Here is a 16,519-nt window from a genome sequence, read left to right as displayed (position 1 = left end):
CCTTCTTCTATAAGGGTGTTTCCCCTCCCCAAACACCCCTCATTCCTGCCTCCCTTCCATTGACATTCCTCTGCACTGGGGGGGGGGGTCCAGCCTTGGCAGGACCAAGGGCCTCTACTCCCATTGGTGCCCAACAAGGACATCCTGTGTTACATATGCAGCTGGGGCCATGTATACTCTTTATGTGGTGGTTTATTTTTATGTGTATGAGTGTTTTGTCTGCACGTATGTCTGTGTACCACATGCGTGCCTGATGCTTGAAGAAGCCAGAAGAGGGCATCGGATCCCCGGAACTGGAGTCACAGACAGCTGTGAGCCACTATGTGGATGCAGAGAACTGAACCCTGTCCTCTGGAAGAGCCCCCTTAGTGCTCTCGATCGCTGAGCCATGCCTCCAGCCCCTTTCTGAACATTCTTCCAGCCTTGAACCCTTTAGGTTGTTCTGACAAGATATTGAGCACTGGATAATTCATTAATCACAGAACTTTGTTTCTCATAATTCCAGAACTAGGAATCCAAGAAGGTGCCAATGGATTAGGTGACTGGTGAGGCCTGCCTGCAGTTTGATTCAGGACAGCATCTTATTGTCAGGTCCAGTACAGAGGAGCACTGTGTTCTCAGGTGACAGAAGGGTAGGATTGGATGCTCAATCCCCTTCTCAAGCCATCTTATACGTTTCCTAATTTCTTCTCGAAGGTTCTACCCTTGTGACTTACCTCATAAAGACCTTAACTTTTTTTCCAAAAATAATTTATTTTTATTTATATGTAACTATGTCTGCATATGGGTGTGTGAATGTGAATGCAGGTGCCTATAGAGGCCACAGGCATCATATGCCCTGGACCTGGTGTTAGAGACAATTGTGAACCACTCAGCGTGGGGTACTGGGAATGAAATTTGGGTCCTATTGAAAAGTAGTGAGTGCTCTCAACTGCTGAGCCACTTCTCCAGCCTAACATGCCACCTCTTAATACCATTACACTGGACTTAGAGGACTTATTTTGGTCACAGTTCTCCTTTGAATTCTATCTGTTATTGGGTCACTTTTCTGCCTCTCTCTAACTGCCTCTTATAGATGCATAGTAGGTCCTTAATATGTGTCAAATGGACAGAGATGAGGATATTGCTACAAAGAGTCTTCCTTTGTTTCTTTGTATTTCTACCCTGATTTGGGGTCTTTAAGCTCTGTTATTTCTACAAAGGCCAGACAGCCTCATGAAAAGTTTCCACATAGGAGTCAAGATTGAGTATGTCTTTCCCCTTTGACAGAAGGCCAGGGGGAAGGCCCTTAAAGCACCATGGTATGTACAGGTTGGGTGGTGAAGTGTGAGCCTCCACTGTGACACTTCCAAGTGGAGTGGTCATGAGTGGGAGTGACTCCTTGACCAGCAGAGGCAGCAGCCCTTACTACAAGCTTTCTTTCTCCAGGGTACAAACAGTAAAGCCAGACAGCCTGGGTTCGAGACCCAGCTCTGCTACTTAGCATCTGTGCATCTATAGATGAGGTGTGGAGCTGGGCAGTTCTTTTTCATGAAACTCTTACATGATAATTCTCTCTGTGTGACGATACCAAGTAAGTGCTCAACAAAAATGGAAGGCTTAGAAGGACAAGCATTCATGCAGTGTTTGTGATGCTCTGGGTTCACCTCTCACCACCACAAAATAAAGAGGGGAGTGAGTCAAGAAGCTCTTTATCCCCATCAAGAGTAAGAAATTCACGCCCACTAATGTCCCACCCATTGCCACCACTGCAGTTTCTGGTCAGAGTTGACCTATTTTTCCATGGGAAAAAAGCCTAGATGGTTATTCTAATTTCACTGCTTGGGACTCAAGAGCAGAGCAAAGTTTTATATTTATTTACGATGCATTTGTTGAGCACACATGCTATACATGACACTCATTATGTGGAGCAACTCTGTAACTCTGCTCAGAATTCCTACTTTAGCTTCCCAATGGTCCTTCCTTCAAACTGTGACCCTCCCCTTCTGCCCTGCTCCAGTGGTTTTGTGATACTGAACCACGGTCCTCATTGCTTTGTACACCTATTTTCTTTCTAAAACACGAGAGCCTGGGTCCTCTTTGGGCCCCCCTTGATAGCACAGATGTTTACAGTGAGAATATTTCTACTGGCTTGTCCTAAGGTTCCCTGGCTTCTGGAATGGCTCTAGCTCTCTGTCTCCTGGGGAAGGGTTGGGGTAGGCATGGGGCCTAAAATAGATGTTCCAACAAGAGACCTCAATCTCACTGCTAAGCTTTTGCTCCAGCTCCACCCAAAGCTGCATAAAAACAACCATTCTAGCTCGGTTAACGTCCACTAGGCCTAACCGAAACTCTTGCACTGGGCTTCGTCAGCTTCCTGAACAGCAAAGAGGGGCTGAGCACTTTGGAGAGGGGGACATAATAGGTGGCTCTTAAGCAGGGCTGTCTGTCTGTCTGTTCTCCCTGCAGGCCATTGTTGACTGCCACTGATCTCCCACACAGAATCTCATTAGGTCACCCAAGTCCAACTAACTTCTGTGGCTTGCAGCTCAACAAGTCAGTCTGTAAGGATTTTCCCGCCTTCATACCCCAAATCCTTACAGTTTGAGTTACGACCACTTAATAGTGAAGAAATTCTTACTCATTTCCCTGCTTGGACCTAGACTGGGGTTCTTCATTCAGTTCCTTGTGCTGTTATAGCAGTTCATCAGCCTCATAGAAACAAGGAAGCCAACTAAGGTTGGTTTGGGTTGAGGCATAGGAACCAGCACTGGACTTGAATCACCTGGAGGCAGAATACCCGAATTCTCTATTCTGGTTCATCTCTGTGTTGTGTATATGACTTAGAGAAGATTATTTTTCTTCTCGGCATCTGCTTCCTCATCTGGAGAAATAGGAGGCGATAGTCTATCAACCTCACTGGGGAAATATGAGGCTCACGTTAGAATGGATCTGTGATAACACTTTCAAGCTGCACTGTGGTATATAAATACCCATCAGATAATAAGATGCCTTTCTGCCTCTTCTAGGTGTCTGGCTTCCACTGTTCCTCTCCACTCTCTGAAGTGTCCTTCCTTTTGCCAGATCCTTACCCTTCTTTCCTGGCCCTTAAATGTGCTCAGAGTTTCACTGTCCACCTCCAACACTCTTCCACAACTAACCTCCTCATACAAATGGTGTTCAACCATATGCCTTCATTAAGTTCATCCCTACATTCTTTTTTTTTTTTCTTTTTTCTATTTTTTGGAGCTGGGGACCGAACCCAGGGCCTTGCGTTTGCTAGGCAAGCGCTCTATCACTGAGCTAAATCCCCAGTCCATCATCCCTACATTCTTATCTGTTGGCTCTTGGTACCATTCTTCACCTGTCGTCTTCCTTTATGGTCTCAGCAAGTGAGCCATCCTTTTGGCTGTAATGATCTCAGAGAGCACCACTTCCTGGTCTTCCTATCCTTGTCCAATCTAACTCCCTTTGACTGTGGGCTGAACCTAGAAAGGTTAACTAATGGTAAGATGGACAGGCAGGCACTTCTAAGATTACACTGTAAGACAAGGATGCTCATCTTTCTCAAATTCTCTCTCTTGCTTGCTTAGAGGAAGCTTGTTGCCATGTTGTGAGCTACCCTCTGGAGAGTTCCACATGGCAAGGCACTGAGGGCTGCCAAAAGCCAGCAAGACACTGAGACTCTCCATCCAATAACCAGCAGGCACCAGGACACTCCTGCCAGCAGCCACATGACAGAGCTTGGAAGTGAAGTCTCTAAGTTGAGCCCCACAGTGACTGCAGCCTGGTTGACAATTCAACCCCAGCTTGAAAGGGAACTTAAGACAGAGGATCAAGTCAAACCACACCCAGATTTTTGACCCAGCGATTATGAAATAAACTTTGGTTCTTTAAGTAGTAGGCATTGAACGCAGAGCCTTGTGTATACTAGCCAAGCACTCCACCACTCAACTACATCCACATTCTCCTTTTTGGAGACAGAATTTCACTGTGCAGCCCTAGCTGGCCTAGAACTCCTTATGTAGACCAAGTTGATTTTTGAACTCAGAGAGATCTACCTGCCTCTTTGTACAGAGTGCTGGGATCTAAGGCATGTACCACCATGCACAGCTCTCCTTTCACTTCTAAAAGTTTTGTTTTTATTTCATTTTTTATGTATATATGTACATGAGTCCCGTAACCTCTGTAGGAGCACCTGGAGTTAGAGTCAACAGTGGCTGTGAGTCACTGACATAAATGCTAAGGAACCAAACTTGGGTCTTCTGAAAGAGCAGTAAGTACTCTGATTTACTGAACCGTCTCTCCAATGTCCCTCTATTACACTTTTTATTTTGAGATGTGGTAATACTAAGTTAACAAAGTTGGTCTTGAATTCTCCTATACCTTAGGCAGGCCTTGAACTTTCAATCCTCTTGCCTCAGCCTCCTAAGTGATAGGATCATAGGTATGTATCAAACCATGCCTGGTAGGGGCTGGAAAGACAACTCAGTGGTTAAGAGCACTGATTGATTTTCCAGGAGACCCAGGTTCAATTCCCAGCACAGCCATGGCTGCTCACAACTGTCCAAAACTCCAGTTCCAGGCGATTCAAAGCCCTCTTCTGGTCTTTAGGGTTACTAAGTAATCACATGGTACACAGATGCATGCCAGCAAAATGCCAATAAAAATAAAATAGCAACAAACCATGCCTTATACCAATCATGTGCCATCTGTATGACTAGTACCACAAAGCCTTGCATTACAAACTGTAGAAATACAAGCACAGCGTTCAGAAAGTCAAACAGCTGAAGTGATCTCAATAGGGCATAGGTACACAAACTGGAACACATTTACACTATGGACTGCTATAGAGTTAAATTGAAATAGATGTTTCAACATGCTAAATCTTAAAACATAATTTTGAGTAAAAAGAGCACATTGCAAAATGATATGGACAGGATATATCAAGTTCAAATACTCATAAAGCCATGTTTGACATTGTTTATAGATGGAATGCACTGTAAAAATACATTCTCACTTCAGGTATACATATGGCAAAATTTGAACTATACAGAATGGCATGGCCTCTGCAGACATTTTTGAAGTATTCCATGAAAAATTACACACACACACACACACACACACACACACACACACACACACACACACAGAGAGAGAGAGAGAGAGAGAGAGAGAGAGAGAGAGAGAGAGAGAGAGAGAGAGAGAGAGAATCTTGCCCAGGTCTCATATTATCTGTGGTGTTTTGAATGAGAATGGCTCCCATAGGCTCATATGTTTAAATATTTGGTACCTATTGGTGGAACTGTTTGGGACTGATTAAATGATGTGACTTTGTTGGAAGGGATATGCCACTGGGAGTGGGTTTTGATGTTTCAAAAGTCTTGTGTCATTCCTAGGGTCCTCTTTGCCTCTTGCTTGTGGATTACAACTCTTCAATTGTTCCTGCTACCATGCCTTTGCTCTACCATACTGGACTCTAACTCTCTCACCACGTGTTAAATTAAACAACTTCTTTTATAAGTTGTTTTGGTCATGTGTTTCATAAGAACAAAAGAAAAGTATTTAAGGTGACCATTGCTATGAAGAACCTGACCATGTTTGTTACTGTTGTTGTTGTTTTGTTTTATTAGAGGAATATGGAGCCCTTTGGACTACAAATACGGTTGAATGTTGTAAGCAGAGTTTGATGGGCCATCTTAGTAGGAGCTTGGAAGACCGTGGTTCTGAGAGCTATGTGCAATGTGAAGGCCTTGCTCAAAGGGTTTCAGAGGCAAACAATCTTAGCAACTGGGCTAGAGACCATTCTTGTGGTATTTTGGCAAAGACTGCAACTGCCTTTGTCCTAAGAATTTGTCTGGAACTAAATTAAAAGGTAATGGATTGAGTGCATTGGCAAAGGAGATTTCAGGACACTGCTGTTGTTACATGGGTTTATAATGAAAAAGAGCACGTGGGGGCAGAAATAAATTTAAAATGTACAGTTTGAGGAGAAAAAGCACCAGGAAATTTAATACTGGCACCAAGGCTTTTGCTGAAAGAGATAAGGAGACTAAAGCAAGGTGTGACCTTGGGGTAAGACCCCATTCATGTAGGCTTCCAACTTGTAAAAGGAAAAGGCCTAAGGAATTTTCTCTTCCTAGAAAGGAAAAACAAGTCAAAGCTGCTACAAATGTGAGTCAAGGGGGCCAAGTCAGCAGCCAAACTTGACAGTGTTATTCACGTGGGGTTAGCTTCAGAGTCATGAAGGATACACGAGTAAAATGGCTGTGGAAGTTTCCTCATGGTTAAGGACAGTCATTGAGGCCAGACCTCTGGTAGGAAAGTCTCTTCATGGAAGCCCTGAGAGGCCATTCCATCAAATTGTAAAGGTGAAGCCTGGATCACATTGGATCATCTCAAGATGATAGAATTGCCAAAGCTATAGAATATCTCCCAAGAAGAGCAGCACACAGAGAGTAGAACCAGCCCAAAACAAAGAAGTGTGCTGAGGCAACAAAGTCAGAAGGGTGGAGCCATCTAAGCTCTCTAACATCAGACATGGAATGAATATTTAGAGTCTTTCTTTCTGGGTTTTGACCTAGCTTTTGTCCAGTATTTCCTTAGTATCCCCTGATCCCTTCCTTTTGGGATGGTAATGTATATTCTGTTCCATTGTATGTCGAAAGTATGTAATTTGCTTTTTGATTTTACAGGGGGTTACAATGAAGAGACTGCCTTGAGTCTCAGAAGAGACTTCAGACTTCAGACTTTTAAACAGTGCAGAGACTGTGATAGGCTATGAGGACTTTTGAAGTTCAACTGAAAGCATTTCTGCATTATGATATGGCTACATGCCTATGGGGGCAAGGGAGTGGAATCTGGTGATTTGAATGATAATGGATTCCATAGGCTAATATGCATGAATACTTGGTCTCCAATTGGTGGAACTGTTTGGGAAGGATTAGGAGGTGTGGTCTTCTTGGAGGTGGTGTACCACTGGGGGTGAGCTTTAAGGCTTCAAAGGAGTCTCACCATGCCCAGTGTTTCCCTCTTTCAAGATGTGAGCTCTTAGCTGTTACTGCTGCCATGCATTTACTGTACAATCATGGACTCCAACTTTCTGAAACTACGCCCCAATAAACATTTTTCTCTTATATGTTGTCTTGGCTATGGTGTTTCATCACAGTAGCTAGACACCCATCATCCCTGCTGTGGGTTAAGACAATACCAACTTTTACCCAGAGTGTTATAAAAGGCTTGAGATTAGTCTCCCGGTCTCTAGCCCTCCTATTTATTCATTGATTAGTCATGGCCAGGCCTCTACCCAGAATCCCTTGCTACCTTCCATCTTCCTTAGTGTGGTGACAAATGACCCTCTCAGATGTAGTCTCAGTGCTTCCTAGCCAGACCTCCTGTTGCCATTCTCGCCACTCCAAACATATCGGTTTGCTGGTTAGTCCCCGTTCACTAAGCACGGTCCCACCTCACAGCCTTTGTGCTTGCTACTCCCTTGGTCCAGAACGTTCTTCTCTCAGATTATGATTTGGCTGTCTTTTATATCCTTCAGTATTTACTTTATTATCTCCATAAGACACCACAATTTTTAAAATTACAAATGTTCCTTGAACCAGTCCTCTTTCTTCCTCTTTTTTCATCCATATCACTATTACATCATATATGTTTTAATTCTTTGTTGATTGCCTTCTTTCTCACATGAAACTATAAACTCTAAGACAGTGGTTCTCAACCTTCTTAATGCTGTGACCCTTTAATACAGTTCCTCATGCTGTGGTGACCCCACCAACCATAACATTATTTCATTGCTACTTTATAACTGTAATTTTGCTACCCATATGAATTGTAATGTAAATATGTGATATGCAGGATATCTGATATGTGACCCTTATGAAACCCACAGGTCGAAAATCAATTCTCTAAGATGATTGGATTCTTGTCTGTTATGTTCCTGAAGGGGCCTATGCAGCAGGTAGGGGTATGGAGAGCCTCCATCCAGGACACATTGCTTTTTGGTCATGGAAATTTTCCTGGATGTGGCTTTGTTTCCACATTTACAGCAAAGGTAGCACCTGACTGTGCCATTCCTGAAGGCTTCCCTGAACAGTAGATCAGATAAGAGTATCGCTATGAGAGTGTGTGAAGACCTTTGTGGGTGTGAGTAGGATTGGGAATGGAAGGCAGGGTTTGACTGTGGTGCTAACTGAGCTCCTGCTCTGGAGGGAAAGGTTGAGCCTTTCTGGATGGGTAAGGATAAGCCCAAGGCTCATTGGCTTGGTTAGTGCTATAGATTCCATCTTTGCATCCAGCAGTATGGCCGGCACTAGGATCCACTGACATTCTCCTGGTGTCCCTGGAGGAGCCAGAGAACTGGTGACGAGTAGGCCAAGCATCTCTGAGGACTTGGAGGCCAAGCCTCTGGCATTTCCCCTCTTGAGCCAAAGGAATGCCGGAGAAGCCCCAAGAACAATGGGGAACTGACAGCCTCTCAGAGGATCTGTGACGTGGGCCCTAAAGGGGGAATGCACAGCTGCTGGCCAGAACTCGGGAGGGGAGAGGAGTTGGCAGGGTTACAGAGAGGCTGAGGAATCCTTGAAGGAGGAAGGCGGAAGCAGCTGGGATGACAGCGATAGGCATTTCCCGCCTCAGGATGCCCTCCTGCTTTCTTCACTTCCACTGCAGCTGCAAAAGCAAAAAAACTGCAACTTCCATCCGGCCCCCAAAGTCCATTCTAGAGTTCATGAGTTGTAGGGCCCCAGTGAGCCACCTTCACTCTTGCCACCCCACCCAATCCCAAAGGAAAGCGACAAATTGCTCACCCCACAGCAGAGTGCCTTCTTGGCCTAGAGGAAAGTGTTTGTCTATGTAGCCCCTCTCCACCTTTGCCAAAAATGGATAGAAGGGCATTCAGGCCTGGAAGGTATGCTTGCCTTCTTGCTCTCTCACTGAGGTGCACCTACCCACCAAGTGATACTATTTGTTTCTCAGCCTCCATCTTTTCTATGGGAGCTTTGTAGAGCAATGTTTAGTCTCAGGCAGCTCAAAGCCTTTCTCTTTAAAGGCCCTCTTTTATTTCTCACCTTAGTTCCCCATTTCTGGACTCTTCAATATTTATTTTTGCGTTCTAGCACATACTAAGCATGCTCTTTGGCATGCTTTGGGGCATGGTAATTCACTCCCATCAATTTGCAATCACTGGTGCTATATCTGTCATCCAACCTTAAGGGTATTCAAGGTTTCAGCTCAGAGAGGATAAGGTAGAGTCAAAGTAATTCATAGTGTAGCAGCTGTAGACCCTTCTCCTGTCCTACTGAAGAGGGGTCAATGGTGGGAGAACAACTTCACTCTTGGAATAATTCCAACTGCACCCTGGCAATGAAGATCATCATGATGCAACATTACATGTAATGCCAAACCATTTCTTTGCAAATTTCAATACTTTATTATGGCATCCTTTACCACTGTCTTGACTCTGCTGTCCTGAAAGGGGTTCCTCCCTGTCATCAACTTTTCATTATTAGAACAATTACCTGAGATAATGAACTTGTAAAGAGGTCTGTTCTGTTCTCGTGCTTTCAGTCCATAACCAATTGGCACCATTATTTTGAGTCCGTGGCAAGGTAGCACATCAGAGAGGGAGCATGTGGTGAAGAAAATTGTTCACCTCATCACTCAAAAGTGAGAGAAAGCAAGAAGATGACACTGGAGTCCCAGAAGCTCCTTCAAGAGTTGTTCCCTGTGGTGGTTGGCACAATAGCAATTGTGACCTTGACAGAGGTGGGACACATCTAAGTAATTATTAGCAAAACACACCTTTGAGTGTGTTCATTAGGTTCTTTCTAGAGAGGATTAACTAAGGAGATGTTCTTGTTTCATTCTGTTGTTGTGATAAAGCAGTCTGGCCAAAACCAACTTAAGGGAGGAAAGGGCTTATTTGACTTACATTTCCAGGTCACAGTCCATTACTGAAGGAAGTCTGGGCAGGAACTCAAGTAGGAACTAGAACAGATATCACGGAGTAATTCTGCCTACAGGCTTGCTCCCTGGCTTGCACAGTTAGCATTCTTAAACATCCTGGGACCAGTTGCCTGTGGATGGTGCTAACATAGTAGGCTGGTCCTTCCCACATCAATTAGCAATCAAAACAATGTCCCCCCAAAGACGTGATTACATGCTAATATAAAGTGTGCAACCTGTCAATTAAGGATCCTCTTTTTGGATGACTCTAAGTTGTGTCAAGTTGACAATGAAAGCTAACTAGCACAGGGAGAAGTCTTATTCTGAGTGTTGAAAGCACCACAGGCTGGAGCCAGGATGGGAGAGAAGGGGAGAGAGGAGAGAGCCAACAGAACAGTTGCATTCTCTCTGCTTCTTGGCTGCCACAAAGCCAAGAAGTTCCTCTGCCACATGCTCTTTCCATCATGTTGTTCTGCCTGAATGGGCGGGGCCAAGAAACCATGAGACTCCCAAAATCTTTTCTCCTGTAAGTTATCTGGTTAAGCATTTTGTTATAGCGACACTAAGTCTGCTTAATATAGCTCCCAGTGACCCAACTTCCTTCTGCTAGGCCCTACCTTTTAAAGGTTTCACTGCTTCACAACAATGCAATATTGGGTACCAAGTCTTTCAGACATGGACCTTTCAGGAACACACAAGAATGATCATACAGCAGGAGGTCCTCCCATAGATGCTTGAACCCAGTTGGCATAGTAATGACCACATGTGTGCCAGGCAACAGGTTCAACAACAGTTATCTATAGAGCATCAGGGAACAGCCTGCTCACCACCCTGTCAAACAGCTGGGTCAGCTGTAGAGTAGCTTCAACGCTGGAAGACCAAGAGTAAGGACACGCCTCTGGAGAAACAGACACCTTGGAGTCCTTCAGAATGAGACCTGCTACCACAGTCTATTTTGTTACTGTAACAGAATACCACAGACTGGATCATTTAAAAAGGAGAAAAAAAAAACAAACCTTTTTTCCCCTCAATGTTCTGGAGACCGGGATGTTCCAAGGCATGTTGACAGCATCTGGCTTCAGTGCTGTGTGGATGATTTCCCAGGAGGGCAAGTGACAATGTGCAAAATAACCACACTGTTTAAAAAAAAAAGCAACAACCCTCTAATAAGAATGAACATACTCTTGTCAGAACAAACCCACTCCTTAATCCATTCATGTATGCTGTACCTGCCAGGAAGCCTCTCTTCTCAACACTTCTGCACTGGGAATTAATGTTCCAACACATGGAATTTCAAACCATAGCCGAGGAAAAGGTGCTTAGAAATCAATTAAACTTGTGCTGTGTAGAACAAGTACTATTAGCCACATCTGGCTACAGAGCATTTGAAATGGGGCTATTGCAAAAGATGTTCTCTAAGAGTAAAATATACACCAGAAGTAGAAGCATTTGCCTGAGGAAAATAACATGAAATGCCACATTAATAGTCTGTGTATTGATAATACATTAAAATTATGGCACATCAATATTTTGTACATAATCAATTACATAAAATAGACAGCCAAATATATAAAATTATAGGGGCAGGGGCTTAGTAGTTAAGGAGACTTGCTGCTTTTCCAGAGGACCTGAATTTAGTTCCCAGCAACCATGTCTGGTAGTTCATGACTGTCCATAACTCCAGTTCCAGGGGATTCAACTCTCTGTTCTGGACTTCACAGTGCGCGCGCGCACACACACGAAAAATAAAAATTTAAAACATTCACAAAGGGACAGAAGGAGCTCTTTGGAGTGGAACAATGCATTCACTCTCTGATTATGATGGTGGTTTCACAGATCCTAACATATATATCAAACTGAACACTTTCAATATATGCACTTCATTATAAGCCAACTGTATAGCAATGACGCTGTGAAAAAGATCCTCAGTACCTTTGCCATTACTGCACTAGAGGCTAAAAGGAGTAATTTTACCTCTTTTTTTTTTCTAGTAAGACTACTAGGACATTTTGAATTACACATGTGACTTACACTGCATTTCTATTAATCATGGCTAACCTAGATGTTCTGGTTCATTTTACAGATTATAAAACTAAGAAAGAAGGCACCTCTTCATGCAGTGAGATGAAGAAAATGTTTTCCCTAACAGCTAGCATCAGCATCCACAGAAGCGGAAATATGCTGCCAAAAGCTTGAAGTCTTCTTTTCAGGGTAGAAAAGGGATGCCTGGCCTGTCATCACACCTGTAATACATACCAAGACCCTAGGAGACAAGAAAAGACTTTGGAATGATGTTAGATAGCTTGAAGGAAAACAACAGGGAGCAGTGAAGAAAGGGAGTCAGAAGACCCAGAGAGATGGAAGAGGTCTGGGTACCTCTACCAAAGATCTCCAGGAAGGTCTTATTTTCTCATTGTGTTCTTGTGAAGAACTGAGGGAAGGCCAAGGTTTCAAACCTCCATCAATATTGTAGGTACAGAGACCATGGCCCCAAAGCACAGGAACTGAGGTGAGGGTGGGGCAAAGAAGACCACAGGATATGCTTTCCCTATTACTTTTCCACCCCATGAAACTGATAAATAGATCTTGGCCCTGACCTGGCACAGAGGTGAAGAAGGCTAGAGGTAAGGCCATTTAGGTCTCACGGAGTATGGGGGCCTGGAGAAAACTCAAAAATCCAGTTGGGTGATTAGCAAGGCAAAGGCAAAGAACAAAGAGACTCTAGGTTTGATTATCACCTCCCTTCCCTTGATTTGACAATTGGATAAGAATAAACAGGCATTAAGGAAACATCTATGGCATTCAAAGACAATTTCTATCCCCACTCACCATGTTAGGTGTTGCAAACAAGCAAACAAACAAACAAGCAAACAACAAATCATGTACAGTCACTTGAAACCCATAGAGAAGTCATTTCAACAAGAGATAGCACAATGAACAGAAATCCGACAGCAGGGTAGTTGGAGGACACAGGGACTCTGGGGAGCACTGAGAAAATAGCTCAGCAGAGTGGTAGAGCCCAAGACCAGCTTCACCGGATAATTGGCCTGATTCAGGGGATATCTGGGTATGTCTAGACTCCTCAGGGAGAGGGGAAAAGGGGAAGGCAAGCAAATAGCATCTGGAGGTACAATTACACCAGGGACTGAGTGAGTTTTTTGAGGATACCACTTACATTTTCTGGGAAGATGTGTGCTGAAAATCTTGAGCTGAGAGTAGGCAGAAAGCTGCCTATACTGGCTCAGGGTATCTCATGGTGGCCAACAGGGCACAATGTGATGGAGGCCACTGAAATGTAGATCGCCACAACTTGATAGGGATGAGTCAAGTCTAGCTTGTGGAGTCTTCCTGAACATACATAAGTACTGAGTGAATGTGTGTTTCTTGTTGACCTTCACATGACCATGTCATGGACCCTCCAGTGCCTCAGACCCATTGTAATAGTAAAAACTTCCCTGGGTCAGGCTCAGGGAAATGGTAAATCCTTCTTCTGGTCCAAATACCAATGTTAGGAACAACTGACCTTTAGCTAAGACCAGGGCATGTAGAAACTCTCAGCCCCAGCTTCCTTCTCCAGGATGACTACAACCTGAAACTGTTTCCATACAAAGACCTCCTCCCAAGATCAGCTAACCTGTCTCTTCCATGATCAGCTAAACACTATAAACCCACCACATTCTCTGTTCAGATGTATAAATTACATGTGCTGAGTTTCAGGACTGCTTCTTGTAATATGTCTCCATCGGCGTGCATGGCCCACCTGGTCCTAGCTTTCCTGAACATGTGTCCGTCCTTTACTTCATTTCTTCATAGTTAGAAGAAGCCCAAATCCATGTAGCTGTGGCACATTCTTGTAGGTCCTGTCCTTTAATCTCCCCTTTTCACTCCCATTAGATTCTTCACCAAAGACCCATTGAACATTTATTAGATGTAGGCCCTGGGAAAGTTATTGGGGAGGTTGGATGTTCCCTAGTCCTCAGGTCACTGATCCATTGACACCCATTGTCATGATACCATGTCACTAGCTCCCCAGGAAAGAGCCAGTTAAAAAATTGGGGGAGGACATTTCCCTTGGGGTGGGTCAGGAAGACTGCATAAAGGACCTAGCATTTGATTTGGGCCTCAATTGCATGTTCTTAATACTTTATGAAGGTGCTGTCTATATATCAGATTGTCTTTTTTAAAAGAACATTAGATTAATTTATTTTATTGTATATGGGTGATTTGCTTGCCTATATGGCTGTAGATGTACCATGTGTGTGGCTGGTACCCATGGATGTTAAAAGAAGACATTGTGTTAGCAGAACTAGAATTACAGATGGTGGTAAGCCACGAAATGGTCTGGAAACTAAATGCAGGACCTCTGCAAGAGCCACAAGTGCTCTTAACCACTGAGCCATCTCTCCAGCCCCATGCTGTCTTTTTCTATGTGCACTATGAATAATGAGTAATCTAGGCTTACCACAATCCTATGAAGTAAGTGCCCTTCTGCTCCCCATTGAACAGGTATAGATATAGAAGCTTCTGGAGGCTCCCAAGTCACTCAAGGCTACACAGCTGGTTAGGGATGGAGCCCAGGAGAAATTTAGCAGATCCCATGCCATAGCTACTACTCAGACTACCTCTGGGATGGGCAGAAATAGGATGAAGGTGAGAGGTGCAAGCTAGGACTTGAATAAGAAGAGTCAGGGAGGGATCCAAGAATACCTGGCATCTCATGGAAAGCAGTGGTACCTGTAGATGGTATCTGTAGGGGAAATCATCTAAGAGCAGGTAGAAAAAAAGTAGTTTCAAGCTAGATCTTCAGGTGCCCTAGGTCAAAGAGTGTCATAATGCTTTGAAGGACTCACTAGCAACAACATTCATTCACCTTGGCTTGAATCAAACAAGGAGCAGCCCCCTCTTTACCTTACCCAGTTGCGCTCATTTCCCAAAGGGCCTCCCTCAGCCCCACCGACTATCTACTAAGCTCCAAGGCCAATGTTCATTTGAGGACAAGAATGGAAAATCCATCATACTCTAGGCAGGAAATTCCACAGCGAAGGCCCTTGAGCTTCATCCCTGCAGCAGGAGCCATCCCCCATGCAAGACAGGTCCGTTCCTGTTTTGTTTGTTTGAGGACTGGATGTTGCTATTCCCTGCTTCTCCTGTGTTTATGTCAGGGAATGTTTACCATCAGAAAACAAAGTCCAGGCCAGGGTTGGGCCACTTCGGCCCACTGTGGAGCCCTGCACTCTGGCATTTCCGGGCTTGCTCCCTCCTGATGAATTTCTCAATTGAACAACATCAAAGATCTTCTCTTCTAGCCTTTCTCTCATCTTCAAGGGACTGTAGTGCTGAGAGGAAGCCATTTGATTCTTGTAGCAAGGTAGATGGAGTCCCTGGCTGACTCCATCCTGAATGAGAAATAGAATAGTCTTGCCCACGATACCGAGTAAGCAGCAACATAGAATGCCAGGCTTGCTCCCTCAGGCCTCTCCTAGGATGCACCCTGGAAGAGCACTAAATTGGATCTCAGAACTGGCCTGCAAGACTGGAGCAGCAAGACCACCGGCCTCCAGTAAGGGCATCTTCATTTTGCAGATGAAATGATGGTGGTGGGAGTGGTCTAAAGATGGGAGAGAGTGGAGGAGTGGTGCTGGAGATCAAGTCTAGCAAAAGAACAGATGGAGAATTAGGGAACAAGGACTACACACAGGGTCTCGGCCATCTTGCCAAAAGTCCCTCGTACCTTTTCTTTGTCTCCTCAGGCCTTTGTCTTGGGGATTTGACCTGCGGCCCAGGCCAAACTAACCTCCCCTTTCCTCTTCATCAGCAACAGGCTCCTGCTACCATTTGATGCAGCTAAATCCATCTCCTTCACAGTTCAATGTAAGTCTCTTTATCTGCTAAAGCTCTTACTGCGTTTCCCCTCCCCATGGGCTGCATTGGTTTTGCAAATATTCCCAGATAGCTCAGAGGTTTCCTGACACTCTCCTATGTGAGTGAACGCAATCCATTAGAGTACAGACTTCCCTCTTTTTTCCTCTCCCACTTTTCCTTCCATTCAGTAAGCGACACCCTGTAGGCCAATGAGATACTGATATAATCTAGCAGGTTCCTCATTGGCATGGAAATCAACTGACCACTTTGGCTAGTAGTGATTGAGGACAGGGACAGTGAGGAACGGAATTAGAGAGATAATGGAAGGAGGGCCAGAGCTAGCTCAGTTGGTAGAGTACTTTCTTAGCATCCACAAAGCCCTGCATTGGATATCTATCACATTATTAACTGGGCATGGCAGTATATGTCTGTAGCCCCAGCACAGAAGATAAGAAGCCTGGAGTTTAAGGCCATCCTTCTACACAATGAGTTCAAGGCCACCCTGGACTACATAAGACTTTCTGTTTAGAAATAAGTAAGTAAATAAACAAATGAGGGTAAATGCTGTTCAGAGGGCAAAATGGACTTACATAAAAGATCAGACACCAAGAATATGGTTAGGTTGATGTTTTAGTGCAGTTTTATCTAATGCTGGAGTCAGAATCAACTTATAGTGTTGACTAGTGAAAGACCGTGATTCTCTGACAATGACTTCAATTAGCAT

General features: G+C 44.2%; 1 protein-coding gene and 1 long non-coding RNA gene across 2 annotated transcripts in view; one reads left to right on the top strand and one right to left on the bottom strand.

The window, feature by feature from the left end:
- Positions 1–12,723, top strand: part of Apln (apelin) — a 32,780-nt gene extending 20,057 nt beyond the window's left edge. Inside the window, exon 3 of the mRNA XM_039100000.2 lies at positions 12,017–12,723. The gene's annotated coding sequence lies outside the window, so the exon portion shown is untranslated. The remainder of the gene's footprint in view (positions 1–12,016) is intronic.
- LOC134484146 (uncharacterized) overlaps positions 1–16,519 on the bottom strand; it is a 43,822-nt gene that overhangs the window by 7,066 nt on the left and 20,237 nt on the right. Inside the window, exon 2 of the long non-coding RNA XR_010061552.1 lies at positions 10,950–11,069. This is a non-coding gene — a long non-coding RNA (uncharacterized LOC134484146). The remainder of the gene's footprint in view (positions 1–10,949; positions 11,070–16,519) is intronic.

This window comes from Rattus norvegicus, chromosome X (assembly GCF_036323735.1).
Source record: "Rattus norvegicus strain BN/NHsdMcwi chromosome X, GRCr8, whole genome shotgun sequence".
Classification (NCBI taxonomy): domain Eukaryota; kingdom Metazoa; phylum Chordata; class Mammalia; order Rodentia; family Muridae; genus Rattus; species Rattus norvegicus.
Note: the sequence above shows the minus strand (reverse complement) of the source record. Positions and strands in the feature narration are given on the sequence as shown.